General features: G+C 41.3%; 1 protein-coding gene across 3 annotated transcripts in view; it reads right to left on the bottom strand.

Moving 5' to 3' along the window:
• ANK3 (ankyrin 3) overlaps positions 1 to 19,643 on the bottom strand; it is a 749,200-nt gene that overhangs the window by 394,975 nt on the left and 334,582 nt on the right. The gene's annotated exons all lie outside the window — the stretch shown is intronic.

A 19,643-nucleotide genomic window follows, 5' to 3' on the forward strand; every position in this document is an offset into this window, starting at 1 on the left:
TGGACTACAAAGAAAGCTGAGCACTGAAGAACTGATGCTTTTGAACTGTGGTGTTGGAGAAGACTCTTGAGAGTCCCTTGGACTGCAAGGAGATCCAACCAGTCCATCCTAAAGGAGATCAGTCCTGGCTCTTCATTGGAAAGCCTCAGGCTGAAGCTGAAACTCCAATACTTTGCCCACCTGATGCGAAGACCTGACTCATTTGAAAAGACCCTGATGCTGGGTAAGATTGAAGGCAGGAGGAGAAGGGGATGACAGAGCATGAGATGGTTGGATGGCATCACTGACACAATGGACATGAGTTTGGGTAGGATCTGGTAGTTGGTGATGGACAGGGAGGCCTGGTGTGCTGCAGTTCATGGGGTCGCAGAGTCGGACATGACTGAGCAGCTGAACTGAACTGAACCACGTATGATATTAAACCAAACCTCACCAAGTTAGAAACAGAAGGAAATTTCCTCAGAATGATTTTCAGCAGTCTATCAAAGACCTACAAAAGCTATTATGATAGCATAATAGTGATATATTGAACTTTCTGCTAAGAGTAGGAACAAGGTAAGTAAGGCCACTCTTGCCACTTCTATTCAATATCATACAGGAGATCTTAGAAATGTAATATAAGGCAAAGAAAAGAAAGTCATAAAGATTGGAGATAAAGTAAAACTGACCCTTTTCATAGAAAAATGCTAAGAAATTTACAAACCACCGCTAAAAGAAATAAGTGAATATAGCTTGATTTCAGAATATAAGATCAATACAAAAAAATCACATACACTGACTGTGAATAATTGGAAAATGAAATTTAAAAAAAGAAACACATTTTTGAAAGTACTATAATCCATAAAATATGGTTAAATAAATCTAAGACATACAAGACCTTCACATTGAAATTACACTGAAATCATTGCTGAGAGATCTAAATAAGATCTAAAGATCCAAATAAATGTAGAGATATCCCTCATTCATGGACTGGAAGTCCTAACATTATTAAAATATCTATTTTCTTCAGATCAAGAGCCATAACTCCACCATTTTTTTAAACAGACAAACTCAAAAATTTGTATGAGAATGTAAGGACCTAGACTATCTAAAGTAATGTTGAAAAATAAAAACAGATTTGGAAGATTTATATTACCTGAATATAAGACTTACTCTAAAGCCACAGTGAGTAAGAGTGTGTGGTACTGGTGTTGGGACAAACAGATCATTGGAAAAAATAGGCCTGCATTGATACCTTGAATTTATTTATTCAAAGCAATTCATAGGGAAAAGAATGTCTTTTGAACAAATGAGTAAAGCAACCTCATACCCATATAGATAATAATAACTTCTATCTTCACTTCGGGCTTCCCTGGTGGCTCACATGGTAAAGAATCTGCCTGCAGAGGAGGAGACCCAGATTTGATCCCTGGTCAGGAAGACACCTGGAGAAGGAAAAGGCAACCCCCTCCAGGATTCTTGCCTGGAGAATTGCATGGACAGAGGAGCCCGGCAGGTTGCAGTGCACAGGGTTGCAAAAGAATCAGACACAAGTGAGAGAAGAACGCACGCACACATAACGCACGCTCCCACTCGACAGTATACACTGAAAGGAATTACAGAGCTGTGTATCTTTACCAGACACTTACAGAAGTCCAACCCACAACAAGTTGCTCGTCATCGTTAGTCATCGTGGAAAGACAAATTAAATCCACCATGAGACACCACTCTCATCTACCGCAAAGGCTAAAATGAACAAGACTGATACCGCCAAATGTTAGCAATAGTGTACAACAACCAGAACCCTAATACACTGTTAGAAGGGGTGTGAAATTATACAACCACCTTGGGAAAAGAGGTTTCCCAGTTTCTGACCTTATGAACTAACAAATCCACTTCAAGATGCTTACACAAGAGACCAAAAACCAGGTGTCCACAAAAGACCTGTGTAAGAATATTCAAAGTAGATTTATTCACAATAACTTAAAACTGGAGACAGCCCAGATGTCCATCAATAGGTGAATGAATAAACTATGGAGTGTGCATAAAATTAATATTACTTAGCAACCAAGAGCAACAAACTACTGTTATACACAACAACACACTGAGTCTCAGAAACACAATGCTGAGTGAAAAAGATCAGAACAGAAGTTGTCTCTGGGAGTGGCTGTGAATAGATATGAGGTGGTAGAAATATTTTACATCTCAACGAGGCTAACTTGTAAAAATTCATCAAATGGCACATTTAGGTGTTTTTTTTTTTTTTCCATTCCATTGTATGTACATCTCACCTAAAAAGAGGAAACACTGATCTCCAGTTAGTTGTACTAATGTCAACACCTTACTTTGAAATGCTTAAGTAAAAAATAAGATGGATCGATGGACGGATAGAGAAACTGGTAGATAAATATATGGGAAATAAAACAAATACAGCAAAATTTTAATTGTTGACTCTAGATGGTGGGTAAATGGGTGTTCACTGTATAATATTTCAACTTTTTTATATATTTGAAAATTATCTTAATAGCATGTTTGATAAAAAGTACCTGATACCATATGGTAGACCACTTTTGTTTCCATACAGTTTTCATATATGAAAAGTTACTTTCTCACAATCCTGTAAGATAGATAACTGCTAAGTCACTTCAGTCGTGTCCGACTCTGTGTGACCCCATAGACGGCAGCCCAACAGGCTCCCCCGTCCCTGGGATCCTCCAGGCAAGAACACTGGAGTGGGTTGCCACTTCCTTCTCCAATGCATGAAAGTGAAAAGTGAAAGTGAAGTCGCTCAGTCATGTCTGACTCTCAGCAACTCTGTGGACTGCAACCTACCAGGCTCCTCCATCCATGGGATTTTCCAGGCAAAGTACTGGAGTGGGGTGCCATTGCCTTTTCCAAGATAGATAAGACTGGCATCATTAACATCATTAATAGATGTTAACTATTTTACAACTGAAGAAACTGTCTCATAAAGGACCTGTTCAAAGCGTTAGGGAAACAAATTGTAAAGCAGTTTGTTGTTGTTCAGCCGCTAAGTTGTGTCTGACTCTTTACAACCCCATGAACTGCAACCACAAGGCTTCCCTGTCCTTCACTAACTCCCAGAGTTTGCTTAAACCCACATCCACTGAATGAGTGATTTCAGCCAACCATCTAATCCTCTTTTGCCTATTTTTCCTCTTTCCCTCAATCTTTCCCAGCATCTGGGTCTGCTCCCATGAGTCAGCTCTTCGCATCAAATGGCCAAAGTTTTGGAGCTTCAGCATCAGTCCTTCCAATGAATATTTAGGCTTGATTTCCTTTAGGATTGACTGGTTTGATCTCCTTGTTGTCCAACGGACTCTCAAAGAGTCTTCTCCAGCACCACAGTTCAAAAGCATCAATTCTTGGTGCTCAGCCTTCTTTATAGTCCAATTTTCACATCTATACGTGTATCATCTGCATATCTGAGGTTGTTGATAACTCTCCCGGCAATCTTAATTTCAGCTTGGGATTCATCCAGCCTGGTATTTCTCATGATGTACTCTGCATATACGTTGAATAAGCAGGGTGACAATATATAGCCTTGACATAGTCCTTTCCCAATTTTGAACCAGTCCATTGAGCCAGGTTCAGTTCTAACGGTTGCTTCTTGTCCTGCAGGCAGGTTTTTCAGGAGGCAGTAATGTAGCCTGCTATTCCCATCTCATTCAGAATATTCCATAGTTTGTTGTGATCCACACAATGGCTTTAGCACAGTCAATGAAGCAGAAGTAGATGTTTTTTGGAATTCCTTTGCTTTTTCTATGATCCAGCATATGTTGGCACTTTGATCTCTGGTTCCTCTGCCTTTTCTAAATCCAATTTGTACATCTGGAAGTTCTCGTTTGATGTACTGGTGAAGCCTAGTTTGAAGGATTTTGAGCATAATCTTGCTGGCATGTGAAATGACAGCAATTGTACAGTAATCTGAACATTCTTTGGCATTGCTTTCTTTGGGATTGGAATGAAAACTGACCTTTTCCAGTCCTGTGGCTACTCCTGAGTTTTCCAAATTTGCTGGCATGAGTACAGCACTTTCACAGCATCATCTTTTAGGATTTGAAATAGCTCAGCTGGAATTCCATCATCTCTGTTAGCTTTATTTGTAATGATGCTTCCTAAGGCCCATTTGACTTCACACTCCAGGTTGTGTGGCTCTAGGTGAATGACCACACCATCATGGTTATCTGGGCCATTAGGAGCTTTTTTATACAGTTCTGTGCATTCTTGCCACCTTTTCTTAATCTCTTCTGCTTCTGTTAAGTCCTTACCACTGTTGTCCTTTATTGTGCCTGTCTCTGTATGAAATGTTCCCTTGATATCTCCAATTTTCTAAAAGCGATCTCTAGTCTTTCCCATTCTATTGTTTTCCTCTATTTATTTGCCTTGTTCACTTAAGAAGGCTTTCTTATTTCTCCTTGCTATTCTCTGGAACTCCGCATTGAGTTGAGGATATCTTTCCCTTTCTCCCTTGCCTTTCACTTTTCTTCTTTTTTCGTCTATTGGTAAGGTCTTCTCAGATAACCACTTTGCCTTCTTGCATTTCTTTTTCTTGGGGATAGTTCTGGTCACCACTTCATGTACAATACCGTGAACCTCCATTCATAGTTCTTCAGGTACTCTGTTCACCAGATCTAGTCCCTTGAGTCTATTCATTACCTCCACTGTATAAACATAAGGGATTTGATTTGTCATAACTGAATGGCCTTGTGGTTTTCCCTACTTTCTTCAAGCCTGAATTTTGCAATAAGGCTTGACCTACCCAGGTTGGTAGGGGTCCAGTATACTACTAGGGAAGAGCAGAGAAATAGCTACAGAAAGAATGAAGAGGCTGAGTCAAAGCATAAACAACGCCCAGTTTCCACTGGTTGTATCTGGTGGTAATAGTAAAGTCCAATGCTGTAAAGAACGGTTTTGCATAGGGACCTGGAATGTTAGGTCCACGAATCCAGGTAAATTGGAAGTGGTCAAACAGGAGATGGCAAGAGTGAGCATCAACATTTTGGGCATTAGTGAATTAAAACGGACAGGAAAGGGGGAATTTAATTCAGATGACCATTATATCTACTACTGTGGGCAAAATCCCTTAGAAGAAATGGAGTAGCCCTCATAGTCAACAAGAGAGTCTGAAATGCAGTACTTGGGTACAATCTCAAAACAATAGAATGATCTCGGTTCATTTCCAAGGCCAACCTTCAACATCACAGTAATCCAAGTCTATGCCCCAACCACTAATGCTGAAGAAGCTGAAGTTGAATGATTCTATGAAGAACTACAAGACTTCCTAGAACTAACACCAAAAAAGATGTCCTTTTCATTATAGGGGACTGGAATGCAAAAGTAGGAAGTCAAGAGACACCTGGAATAACAGTCAAGTTTAGCCTTGGAGTATAAAATGAAGCAGGGCAAAGGCTAACAGAGTTTTGCCAAGAAACCGCACTGGTCACAGCAAACATTCTCTTGCAACAACACAAGAGAAGACTCTACACATGGACATCACCAGATGGTCAATACCAAAATCAGATTGATTATACTCTTTGCAGCTGAAGATGGAGAAGCTCTATACAATCAAAAAACAGGACCTGGAGCTGACTGTGGCTCACATGATCAGTTCCTTATTGCAAAATTCAGGCTGAAATTGAAGAAAGTAGGGAAAACCACCAGGCCATTCAGGTATGACCTAAATCATAGTAGTTTAGAAGATGGTAAACTTTTTTTTAAAGGGTCAAATCGGGAATATCTTAGGCCATATAGTCACTGTCACAACAACTGAACTTGCTTTTGTAGCATGAAAGCAGCCATGGACAATTTTGAAATAAGACAAGGCTGTGTTCCAGTAAAACTTTACAAAAAACAAGCAGAGACCCAATTTGGCCCAGATTTGAGTTATAGTCTGCTGGTCCCTAGATGATAGTTCATATTTTCTCATTACAGAGGGTACAGATAACAGGATTGATTTTAAAGGCAGATTGATCTGTGTTTTACTTACTATATGGGATTATTATAACACATTAGAAAATGCTTATAAAGTACCTAGAATAGTGCCTGCTTCATAGTGGATAGTAAGTAATTCTTTTCATTACCTTGCCTTTTTCTTATTTATTTTCACCACTACCCCTAATGGCCTCGATAAGTTATAACAAGAAGACAAGCTGCTTAATGTTGCTTGACCAAATTAATCAAGCATAGTAGACCATTTGTTCAGGAAATCTATACCAGTTGCACTATCAATGGAAAGGCATTGTTTTTCCTGCATTTTCTAGGATAACCTTCAGACAGAAATGCACATGAGTCCTTGGAGATTTCTGGTCAGTTACATCACCTGGAGGTCCCGCTTACTGCCCCTCACTCCATATCTGAGGGAACAAGTTGGCTGAGTTTCTTTCAGGCCACTTCTCCAACCTGTTTGTTTTCACTTACTTCTTGTTGCTCAGCTGTGTATTATTTGCATCCTAAATACCACTGAAAATCAAATTTTTCCTTAACTGTGTGGTGCCTGCACATTCCCTCATCTTTGGCCTCTCTCCAAATACATTGAAGGAATTGAGGCAGCAAAATGTTACTGAGAACTGTAAGGTATTCTCCTCTACAGAATTGTGCAGATGCAAATTATCCAATCATTCTTTATTATTTAGCATACGAAGGGCAAAGTTGCAAGAGTATAGCCAAACATCAGGTTACAAAAGAGCCATCTTCTGCCTTCTTTAAACGGCTTACAAAATAACGCCATCAAAATACTAACAGATTCATTAAAAGAGCATTTACTATGTGCCAGGCATGATGTTAACCATTTCATTCTTCTGTTCATTCATTCATCAACACATAAGAAATATCTACTATGTGATGGGATTTACATAAACTATCGAATGTATCTACCCAAATTCTGTAAGGTGGATATTATAATTCCTGTCTTACAAACTGTGTAAACTGAGGCTAAAAGTAGTTAAGTTCCTCTGCCAACATCCCATGGCTGAGAGTGGCAGAGTCACTACCTAGCACAGTCGAACGCTCTGCAAATTTTTAGTAACTATTGCGAATCCGCACTTAATGTCACTTGTTTCACGGGTTTCTGTAATTGCTTTGCCTTTTTCTGATACGTTTGTCCTGTGTCTGCCACTTTATTATCTCAGTGAAGGACGATATCAGGAGGCTCCGTTGCTATGACTGTCCCCCAAATCCCTCACACTGCTCTATGCGCAGCAGAAGGTCAATAACTTCTGTGATTCTTACCCACCACCGTCTGTTACAACAGCTCACTTTCCAGCACACCCCCAACAGAATGTTTTCTCATTTTATTCCCAGCTTCTCTAGAATTAAACTGTGGAAGGTGATGGAGTCAAGAACTCCCTCTCCTACAAAATGCTCCTTCCACTTTGAACTTGGCCAATTATACTTAACAGCTGGCCACACTGCTCAAATTTTCTCTGTCATTTTAACAGGAAAGAATGATTGGAGGAGTGACTGAAAAGGAAAGAATGCAACAGTCTACAATCCTTAAAGACTGGGCAATTTCACCTGATACTTCCTCCCAGGGGATATGTACAAAACACACCAGTCCCTACAGGCTCCTCCTGCTGATGCATTCTTCCTGGACCTTTGCTTTCTTTCCCTAACCAGCCTTTTATACTAACTCAGAGCCCTCTGGGTAAAGACTCCATCTTCTCAGATACTTCTGAGATCAGCTAATAACACTGGGAATGTGAACTAATTAACAACAGTAAAGGGTTCAGAAAACAAGTGTGGAACAACGCTATTATTATGTAGCTTCTGCCTGACACTGCAGTCCTCGTTAAGCAAAGAGCACTGTCAATACATCTAGGAAGGCAGGCACAGTAAAATTTGTGCTGCAAGTTGCCATCTGTGTTCAAATCCCTTTTTCCTGAAATTATAAACATAGCTACTACTGCAGTGAGGGTTGCAGCGGATTTCTTCTTTTTTGCTGTGTTGTTCAATTGTTCAGTCATGAACAACTCTTTGCAACCCCATGGACGGCAGCATGCCAGGCTTCTCTGTCCTTCACTCAGTCTCCCGAAGTTTGCTCAAACTCATGTCCATTGAGTCAATGGTACCATTCTACCATCTCACTCTCTTTCGCCCCCTTCTCCTTCTGCCCTCAATCTTTCCCAGCATGGGGGTCTTTTCCAATGAGTCAGCTCTTTGCATCAGGTGGCCAAAGTATTGTAACTTAAGTTTCAGCATCAGTCCTTAGTTTGACTTTTTAAAAAGTTTCAAATGGTAATTAGACTTATTAAGATGATTGCTTCATATTGTATACAAATACTGAAATGCTGTTGTACACCTGAAACTGATAATGTTATGTCAACCATGCCTCAATAAAAAATAAAAAGTTTAAAGTCTCCCTTTACTGTCCTAGCCATGCAGTCTCACTTTGCATTGCTTGAAAGTTTGGTTCATGAGGTTTCTCAGCAACCCAGGTGGCACCTTCTCTAGTTTCAGGATGACCAAAAGAAAATCATAGTGTTCTCTTAACCTTTCTCACCTATTGGTATCAGTAGTCCCTTTCTGAAATGAATTTATTGCAAACATCCTTGCATATATTGCATTCTAAGGAATATCAGTCTATTTGTATGCTATTTGTTCAAAACAAAACTGACTTCTTTTCTGATTAAGAGTAAATATATAAAGGCTTTGGCTGATTATCTTTCCATTGGTTAGTTACTGAAACTGAAGTTTAATAAGTTCCATCTGTAAAGGAGTTTGGCTCCTTCTCTGTCCCTTTGCAGACCCAGCCTACTTTCCCATTGAGTATCACAGTCCTGTCATCCTGAGCCTTCCCCTCCCACTCTAGACCATCTCATCCACACACACTGCTTCAATTATCACCTACATTAGATGACTCCCAGCCCAGACCCCTCCTCTCAGCTCCCGACCCCAAAACTCAGCTGCCCATTTGACAGCTTCCCTTAGATGTCTTACACTCAGGAACATACGAGAGTAAACACATGCTGTGCCTCCCACAAATCTACCACTATTCCTCTGCTCAGACCATGGTGTTAGCCACGGGACAGGAGTTTCTGCCACCTGCCTCAGGCAGGTCTCGGGCCACGTGGTCTGACCCACCTCGCTTACAGCTGCATCTCACACATGTGCTCCTCACTCCTGGTTCAGCCGCTCTGGTCTCTGACAGTCCCTTCATCACCCCTCCTCCTTCCCCCTTTCACCTAGATGATGCCTCCTTTCCTTCAGATATCAGCACAAGTACTGTATCTCTGACATACTGACCAAGTCGACCTCTTTCCTTGTAGGTTCAGTTCAGTCCAGCTCAGTTGCTCAGTTGCATCCGACTCTGTGACCCCATGAATCGCAGCATGCCAGGCCTCCCTGTCCATAGTATCAAATACCTCCCTTCAAAGCACCAGGCACTTAAGTCCAAGTTTCCTGTTTGTGTATATTTGACTAATGTCTGAATTCCTTATATCAGATGGTTAGCTGCACAATGAGGCAGGGGAGAGACAATGTCTGTTTTCGCTCAAGTTGTAGTCCATAGAGCATAGACGGCTTGGCACTTAATAGGAGCTTCTTGTTAAGTTTGTTGGAAGGAAGGCAAGGAGGGAGAAGGAAGGAAAAAAGAAAAACTAATAATATTTGCATTTGTCCAACTTTGGTTGGTATAGCAGATACCACCTAGATGGGTCTCCATACAATTTTCATTTTCTTGTTGAGCACATATCTTGACTACCTTTCCCAGTCTCCTTGCAGCTGGGTGAAGCCATGTGGCTGAGAATGGAAGGGGATGAAGACTGACATGATAGATGGCACCTCCAGATCTGGCCCTTTACAACTTCCCACCCAGTCGCCCCCCTCCCACTCTTCCAGTGGCTGCTGACCAGCTACCAAACATCTATTGCTGGATTCCAAGGGCCTGAGTGACGGGGTTCCAAGCTGTTCCGCAAGTAACTGCACAGCCACCAAGCTCCACTGGACTACGATAAGGACCAGAAACAGACCTTATCATGTTAGATTTGGCTTTGCTTGTTTAACAGTTAGGCCATGCCAATTTAGAGAGTCTGGAAAAGACAAGATAAAGCAGTTCTCACCCTCCATGAATTCCCTTATGTAGACTATTTTGCTTTTATCACTTGGACAAAAGTTATGCTACATTTAGGGTTTAGAAGGTAAATATCAGTCAGTTCAATTCAGTCGCTCAGTTGTGTCCGACTCTTTGTGACCCCATGGACTGCAGCATGCCAGGCCTCCCTGTCCATCGCCAACTCCCAGAATTTGCTCAAACTCATGTCCATTGAGTCGGTGATGTCATCCAACCATCTCATCCTCTGTCGTCCCCTTTTCCTCTTGCCTTCAATCTTTCCCAGCATCAAGGTATTTTCAAATGAGTCAGTTCTTCGCATCAGGTGGCCAAAGTGTTGGAGTTTCAGCTTCAGTATCAGTCTTTCCAATGAATATTCAGGACTGATTTCCTTTAGGATGCAATGGCTGGATCTCATTGCAGTCCAAGGGACTCTCAAGAGTTCTCTCCAACACCACAGTTCAAAAGCATCAATTCTTCAATGCTAAGCTTTATATATATGTTTATATAATATATAAGGTAAATATATTTCAATGTAAAATATACAACTGGTTTATAGTAACTGTACTTTCTGGTCAGGGCAACCTAAACAGAAAAAGGTTAAACTCCTTTCTGCCAGAGAAAGTTGGGCTATTAAAGATAAATATATTCTGTTCTCTTCCTGGTTCTTTTGTGTATATGAGACAAGAACAACTTAAAAAAAATCACTTCTGACAATAATCTTGGGGAGAAGTGACAAGTTTAGAGGTGGTCTGCTTCTTACTCAGGAGGGGTGGGCATGGCAAACTGAAATGGAACTGGACCCCAGTTGGGGGTGAGGGACCTGTATGCAAACCTGAGCAACCTTGTGACATCTGAACATTAAATCAATTAAGAAGCAAAAGTTAAGAAAGTAGATCATAAAATTTTCCATCTCAAGAAAAAAAATGACTACAGTTGACCTCTGAACATCATGGATTTTTGCATGGGTCCACTTATATATGTCCCCCCCCCCACCTCAATACTAAGTACCACAGTAATACATAATTCATGGTTGGTTGAGTCTGTGAGGCAAAACCATGGATACAGAGGGCTGACTATAAGTTATGAGCTAATCTGACTTCATGGAGGGTCAATGTCCCTAACATTCATGTGGTTCAAGGGTCAACTATACATGAGGTGATGGATGTTAACTGAACTTTATTATGGCAGTAATCTTGCAATATATGCAGACATCAAATTGTCACATTTTACACCTTAAACCAATACAAAGCTATATATCAAGTATATCTCAGCAAAACTGGGGTGAGGGTAGGAACCATAGCATACTAGAGATGACCCTAGATTCCAGAACCAGATTACTGGGCTTGAAGTCCAGAGCTACCACCAACTAGAAGACTGGTTTCAGATGTGTGACTTCACCTTTCTGTGCCACAGTGAAGATGTAGAAGAAAATACTCTTAGTGCCTTTATAGAGATAAATGAGTTAATATTTGTAAAGCTCTTATCCTAGTAGTGAAAGAGGGCTTTCCTTGTGGCTCAACTGGTAAAGAATCCACCTGCAATGCGGGAGACCTAGGTTCAATCCCTGGGTTGGGAAGATCCCCTGGAGAAGGGAAATGTGAGATTTAAAAAAAAAATAGACTGAGCCAGGGCAATGAATATAAGCTGTATACTATCTACTTATAATGGTCCTAGAATTTTTCTTGAAGAGAAACTACTTTTTGAATCTCTAAAAGGCTACTGAAGACCACAGAAGAGTCAAGAGAAGGGGATTTCCCTTTGGCTGCTGGTTAGGAAGCATCTGGGGAAACACTGATGGCCACCAGGCAGACAAACTACGCAAATGTTTAAAAATCATGCTATCAATTATTATTCAGCTACTGGGAAGACTGACCTATACCAGTTCCCTGAAAACTGATAGTATTATTTTCACCATGGTATCCCCACGGCTAATTATTGTACCTCTACAGAGAAAAAATGTAACAAACATTTAACTGATTGGTTTTCTCTCTTTAAGGATAATCAAGACTCCCTATTTCTGATTATTTTACTGTGCTTATCTTCTTTCTTTTTCAAGTCACTTGAAGGTAGATTCTACATCTCATCTACCTTATCATTCCCACTTAGCACAATGTCTGAAACATAATCAGTCAGTTTAGTTGCTCAGTCTCATCTCACTCTTTGCAACCCCACAGACTGAAGCACGTCACACTCCCCTGTCCATCACCAACTCCCAGAGCTTACTCAAACTCATGTCCATTGAGTCAGTGATGCCATCTAACCATCTGATCCTCTGTCATACCCTTCTCCTCCAGCCTGACCCTGGGTCTTTTCCAAGGAGTCAGTTCTTTGTATCAGGTGGCCAAAGTATTGGAGTTTCAGCTTCAGCGTCAGTCCTTCCAGTGAATACTCAGGACTGATTTCCTTCAGGATAGACTGGTTAGATCTCCTTGCAGTCCAAGGGACTCTCAAGAGTCTTCTCCAACACCACAGTTCAAAAGCATCAATTCTTCAGTGCTCAGCTTTCTTTATAATCCAACTCTCACATCTGTACATGACTACTGGAAAAACTAGATGGATCTTTGTTGCAAACATTGAGAGACTTTATTTTCTTGGGCTCCAAAATCAGTGCAGATGGTGACTGCAGCCATGAAATTAAAAGATGCTTGCTCCTTGGAAGAAAAGTTATGAGCAACCTAGACAGCATATTAAAAAGCAGAGACATTACTTTGCCAACAAAGTGAAGTCGCTCAGTTGAGTCCATGGGGTCGCAAAGAGTCGGACATGACTGAGCGACTTCACTTTGTTGGCAAAGTAATGTCTGGGACTGGATGCCATGATCTTAGTTTTCTGAATGTTGAGCTTTAAGCCAACTTTTTACTCTCCTCTTTCACTTTCATCATGAGGCTCTTTAGTTCTTCTTTGCTTTCTGCCATAAGGGGTGGTGTCATCTACATATCTGCTGTTACTGATATTTCTCCTGGCAATCTTGATTCCAGCTTGTGCTTCATCCAGCCTAGCATTTCTCATGATGTACTCTGCACATAAGTTAAATAAGCAGGGTGACAATATACAGCCTTGGTGTACTCCTTTTCCTATTTGGAACCAGTCTGTTGTTCCACGTCCAGTTCTAACTGTTGCTTCTTGACCTGCATACAGATTTCTCAGGAGGCAGGTCAGGTGGTCTGGTACTCCCTTCTCTTTAAGAATTTTCCACAGTTTGTTGTGATCTACGCAGTCAAAGGCTTTGGCATAGTCAATAAAGTGCATACATAATAGATATTGATACATAATAGATATTGAATAAACCATTTGAAAGATTTACGAATCAATAAAGGAATGTATCAGCCATTGTCAACTCATTAGTAATCTTTCTCTGTCATCTGTGAAGTAGTAAAATATGCATTTACAAAACTGAACTGTGAAGTACAAAATGATCATCATCTTTCTATGACACCAAGTTGGAGCCCTTTCGTAAAAGAAGATTGTAGCAAATCTAGACACTTCTTTCTTACTAAGCTTTATGACCTTGAATGAGAACTTAATTTTAGCCAATTTACTAGAAGGCATACTAGTTCATAAAAGAGGTCTATGTCCTCTCCTGTAGTTATGCCATTAGTACATAAGTAAGGAATTCACAGTAGGTGAAAGTACTGGTTACCATGTTGCTTTATGTTTGTATCTGTAATGCTTCCAGGCCAAGTTCTAAGCTTAAGCTCTACAGAACGAGGTTTGAAAAGATGATAAACAACATCTTTATTATATTGACAAGCTTCTCATCTAGCTCCAGGGTAATTAAGTAATTTCCATTTTCATTGGAGACAGTATAAAGATCTATAAAACCCATCACTTGAATTTCAAAGCAACATTGTACATTAGCAAATATCACACTGCTGCTGCTGCTGCTAAGTCGCTTCAGTTGTGTCCAACTCTGTGCTACCCCATAGACGGCAGCCCATCAGGCTCCCCCGTCCCTGGGATTCTCCAGATAAGAACACTGGAGTGGGTTGCCATTTCCTTCTCCAATGCATGAAATCGAAAAGTGAAAGTGAAGTCGCTCAGTTGTATCCGACTCTTAGCGACCCACTAACTTTGGGGAAATCTAGATGATCCTGCAAATTAAATTATGTGGTTCTGCAAAAATACAGGAGAAAAAAAATTTATTTCCCCAAAAAAGGAGAAATGTTTTATTCAGAATGATGTAGAGTATTTAATAAATATTCAATAAATGAAATAAAATATACTCGTGTTAATAATAATTTATAACTAATACTGAAAATTGAGCACAAAAGGAAAAATTGACATTACATAGGCACTATTATTTTGTCCTAAATTTTTGAAAGCTTTGCATTTTGAAAAAGATGGTTTCCAGTATTCTCACAACACAGAAAAAGGGCATTTTAACTTAGCAATATTTATATTCATCATGTAAAACATTCCAACAAGAGATGTATTCTGCAAGTAGACTTGATTCTATTCTGAGCAAGTCCCCACACATACCTCCTGCTGGGCAGGGATGCTCTAAACTGTAGTCTCTTTGTGCTACAGCCCCTGAATGCACTTCCCATCCTCATGTGGAGTAGACTCCACAGTCTAACGGGAATCCACAAATCCTTTTCTCAGAAGTGCACAAGGTTATTTATTTAATAGAGATCGATCTTCAGTGCAATTCAACAAACACAAGGCACATCCACAAACAGCTACAGTAAAAAAATAAGGTTTCATCAGTAATTACGGGAAAAAAGGTGGTACAAACAAGGGAGATTGCCTCTGATGATGGGGGGAAAAAAACACCTTGAAGAAATGGGCTTTGGAGGGTGGATAGGGCTTATGTTAATACACCTCCTCTCTTACATGCAATGGACTATTGCAGACAGGTCAATGGTGTGATAATGCTGGCAGAAATCAGACGCATCAAAATTGTGTATGTTTAACAGAAATGGTGAAGTGAGACTGCTTCAGTCTCTCCTTTAGCTGGGAGCATAAAAAGTCACTGCAATTATGTCCACCTGTGGAAATGAGGTATCAGACACATCAGCAGCGTTTGCAAAGGGGGTGTCTGAGAGCCAGTTTTGCCACCTTCGTTTATTCCTCATCTCCAGACCGTAAGACATTAGAAAGGCTGAGAGAAGACAGTTGCAGATTAGAGAAGAATCCTTTGGAGATATCAGTCTGTTCTGAGTAATCCCCACCCACCCACAATGACTGAGAGAGCAGAGTTGGGGAATTTCCTAAGAAGTCTGAAGTGTCAGGGGCCGAGCAAGTATCTAAGCAAAAGGCTATGACTTTGAACGGAGAAGGCTGCACTGGCAGCTGCCTATGATCCCCTGCCCCACCTGCAGCAAAGCCCAGTTATTTCTTGTGACTCGTTGTGGGCATAGGGATGGAAGCAGCCTGAAGCTACTGAAAATCCATACCAAGAGTGAGGCTGGGAGAAGCCACAGGCCTCCACTAGTCTCAGAGGAGGAGGAAGGCAAAATGAATGGCCAGTCCATGTCATGGGAAGTGCAGTTGAATGTTTTCTGAGGGAGTTTTTTCCCCCTAAAAACTCCAAACAGAGGCAGCTTTGATCATCTGCAAAGCAGCTTGTCAAGGAGAAGGATCTTTACACTCCTCCTCAATAGCCAGAGGGAACCACTGCCAGCCTTCATCAGGGGTGGTCTCTGCCTCTTCTCCCTCAATCTGCCCTGACACCCGAGTGGCCACATTCCCATTTGTGCTACAGGTTTCCATTCAGGCTGGACCTGGAAGGACAGAAAGGCTTTCACTTCTAATTAAGTTATGAGGTTTAAATTATTACTATATTTAAGTGAACCTGTTAATTTTCTAAATGTGAGTATTCCTATGATAGAGAAAGACCCAAATAAGTCTGCCCTAATATTTCACCCAAGCTGCAAAGGAAATAGCATCTGAGAAAGGATTTTGTTGGCAATAGAGGCATGGAATAGAGGTCTTTCTGATTCATGAATTCTACGCTATTAATAGCTGATTGGATAAAGAAGATGTACTGTGTTTATACATATATACACACAGAATGGAATGTTACTTAGCCATTAAAAGAACAAAACGTCATTTGTAGCATCATGTATGAAACTAGAGATTATCATACTAAGTGAAGTAAGTCAGGAAGAGAAAGACAAATACCATATGAAGGGATGGATGGTGCAGGTGGTAATGTGAGTGATGCGGAACAATGGGGGGTGGCAGATAAAGCTTCTCTCACTGGCCTGCTACTCACCTCCTGCTGTGTGGCCCCAACCCTAATAGGCTGCAGACCAGTACCAGTCTGCAGCCCAGGGACTGGGGACCCCTGCTCTAGAGAATATGCATATTCAGGGAGGAGGAGCTAAGATGGCGGAGGAATAGGACGGGGAGAACACTTTCTCCCCCACAAATTCATCAAAAGAACATTTAAATGCCAAGTAAATTCCACAAAACAACTTCTGAATGCTGGCAGAGGACATCAGGCACCCAGAAAAGGAACCCATTGTCTTCGAAAGGAGGTAGGAAAAAATATAAAAGACAAAAAAAAAAGACAAAAGAGGGAGGGACGGAGCTCCATCCTGGGAAGGGAGTCTTAAAAAGAGAGAAGTTTCCAAACATCAGGAAACATTCTCACTGCCGAGTCTGTGCCGAGCCTTGGAAGCACAGAAGGCAACATAACAGGGAGGAAAAATAAATGAACAATTAAAACCCACAGATTACGAGCCCTACGGTAACTCCCCTAGCAGAGAAGCAGCGCAGATGACTGCACATGCCATTAGCAAGCGGGGGCTGGGCAGGGAGGCGCGGCACGGGCTGCATCGCTTAGAGTAAGGATCTGGCCTGAATACCCCGAGTGATACCTGAGCGAAATAATTTGGGCTAGCAAACCAGACTGTGGGATATCTACCACGCGAAAAGCCAGCCCTAACCTAAGACACCGCCAGGCCCGTGCACAGAACAAAGGGCTGTACAGAGATAGGGCTGCAGACCGTCCCCCTCCAGTGACAGGCAGCCAGAGCCAGAAGGGGGAAATCGCAGCCCCAGAGAGACATTGTCTACAAAACTGTAAGCAGGCTTCTTTGCTAACTAAAACTTCTTGGGGTTCTGGACAGTCAACATCCGCCTGAGAAGGTGCACCGGTTATACACCCAGATAACTGAGCGGCGGGGAGGTGATAAGTCGCAGCAACCGCGCTTGCCAAACACCTCATCATTGAAAGACAAGTATGTGTCTTGTCTTTCTTGTCTGAGCTGCTCGGACCTGGGAAGGATACAAAACGCAGGCCCAACCGAGTCTGCGCCTCTGAGGACTACCCGAGTGCCTGAACCTGAGCGGCTTAGACCTGGGAGGTGCAAGCAGCCCAGGGCTGGCCGCGGATGGTTCCCGGCGGAGCAACCTAGAGCCTGAGCAGTGTGGGCAGGGAAGCTACACGCGCCGTGAGCAGGGGCAGGCCCAGTGTGGCTGAGGCTCTGCGAGCACACGCCAGCCTTATTTATTTGCAGCGTCCCTCCCTCCCCACAGCACGACTGAACAAGTGAGCCTTAAAAAAAAAAAAAAAAAAAAAGGTGTCCACCACCGCCCTCTTTGTATCAGGGCAGAAATCAGACACTGAAGAGACCAGCAAACAGAAGAAGCTATAACAGAGGGAACCGCCTTGGAAGCGACAGGCAATAGATTAAAACCCCGTGGTTAGTACAGACTACATAAGAAGGGGCCTATAGATCTTGAGAAATATAAGCCGGAACAAAGAACTAGCCGAAAATGAACTGAACCCACAATACCCACAACAACATCAGAGAAAGTCCTATATATATTTTTACTATTTTTACAATCATTCTTTTTTTTTTAATTAAAAAAATTTTTTTAAGTTCTTTATTACTCCTTTAATTTTCACTTTTATAACCTATTACTTTGCAAAAAAAAAAAAGACCCTTTTTTTTAAAAAAAAAAAAGCAAACTTCATATATATATTTCTTATAACTTTTGTGACCTTGTTTTGTTTTTCTTTTCTTTAACATTATATTTTTGAAATTCCAAACTCTACTCTAGATTTTTTAACTTTTGCTTTTTGGTATTTGTTATCAATTTTGTACCTATATTTTCTTTATAATTTTTGTGACTTTTTTTTCTTTTTCTTTCTTTTCCTTCTTCTTTTCTTTAACATTGTATTTTTGAAATTCCAAACTCTACTCTAGATTTTTAATTTTTGCTTTTAGGTATTTGTTACCAATTTTGTACCTTTAAGAACCCAATCTTCAGTACCCATTTTTTTTACTAGGGAGTGAGATTACTGGCTTGACTGCTCTCTACCCCTTCAGACTCTCCTTTTTTTCCACCAGGTCGCCTGTGTCTCCTCCTGAACCCTTCTCTACTCTACCGAATTCTGTGAATTTCTGTGTGTTCCAGACGGCAGAGAACACTTAGGGAACTGATTACTGGCTGGATCTGTCTCTCTCCTTTTCATTCCCTCCTTTTATCCTCCTGGCCACCTCTGTCTCCTTCCTCCCTTTCTCTTCTCTGTATAACTCCGTGAACATCTCTGAGCGGTCCAGTTGTGGAGTGCACATAAGGAAGAGATTACTGGTTAGCCCGCTCTCTTCTCTATTGATTCCACCTCATTTCATTCGGGTCACCTCTAACTCCCTCCTCCCTCTTCTCTTCTCCATGTAACGCTGTGAACCTCTCTGGGTGACCCTCACGGTGGAGAAACTTTTCATCTTTAACTTAGATGTTTTATCAATGGCGCTGTATAGAAGGAGAAGTTTTGAGACTACTGTAAAAATAAGACCGATAACTGGAAGCAGGAGGCTTAAGTCCAAACCCTGACTCCAGGGAACATTAATTGACAGGAGTTCATCAAATGCCTCCATATCTACACTGAAACCAAGCACCACACAAGGGCCAACAAATTCCAGGACAAGACATACCAAGCAAATTCTCCAGCAACACAGGAACACAGCCCTGAGCTCCAAGATACAGGATGCCCAAAGTCACCTCCAAACCACAGACATCTCATAACTCATTACTGGACACTTCATTGCACTCTAGAGAGAAGAAATCCAGCTCCATCCACCAGAACACCGACACAAGTGTCCCTAACCAAGAAACCTTGACAAGCCACCTGTACAAACCCACACACAGCGAGGAAAAGCCACAATAAAGAGAACTCCACAAACTGCCAGAATACAGAAAGGACACCCCAAACTCAGCAATTTAAACGAGATGAAGAGACACAGGAATACCCAGCAGGTAAAGGAACAGGATAAATGCCCACCAAACCAAACAAAAGAGGAAGAGATAGGGAATCTACCTGATAAAGAATTCCGAATAATGATGGTGAAATTGATACAAAATCTTGAAATCAAAATGGAATCACAGATAAATAGCCTGGAGACAAGGATTGAGAAGATGCAAAAAAGGTTTAAAAGGATCTAGAAGAAATAAAAAAGAATCAATATATAATGAATAATGCAATAAATGAGATCAAAAACACTGTGGAGGCAACAAATAGTAGAATAACAGAGGCAGAAGATAGGATTAGTGAATTAGAAGATAGAATGGTAGAAATAAATGAATCAGAGAGGAAAAAATAAAAACGAATTAAAAGAAATGAGGACAATCTCAGAGA

This window comes from Bos javanicus, chromosome 28 (assembly GCF_032452875.1).
Source record: "Bos javanicus breed banteng chromosome 28, ARS-OSU_banteng_1.0, whole genome shotgun sequence".
NCBI classification, from domain to species: Eukaryota; Metazoa; Chordata; class Mammalia; order Artiodactyla; family Bovidae; genus Bos; species Bos javanicus.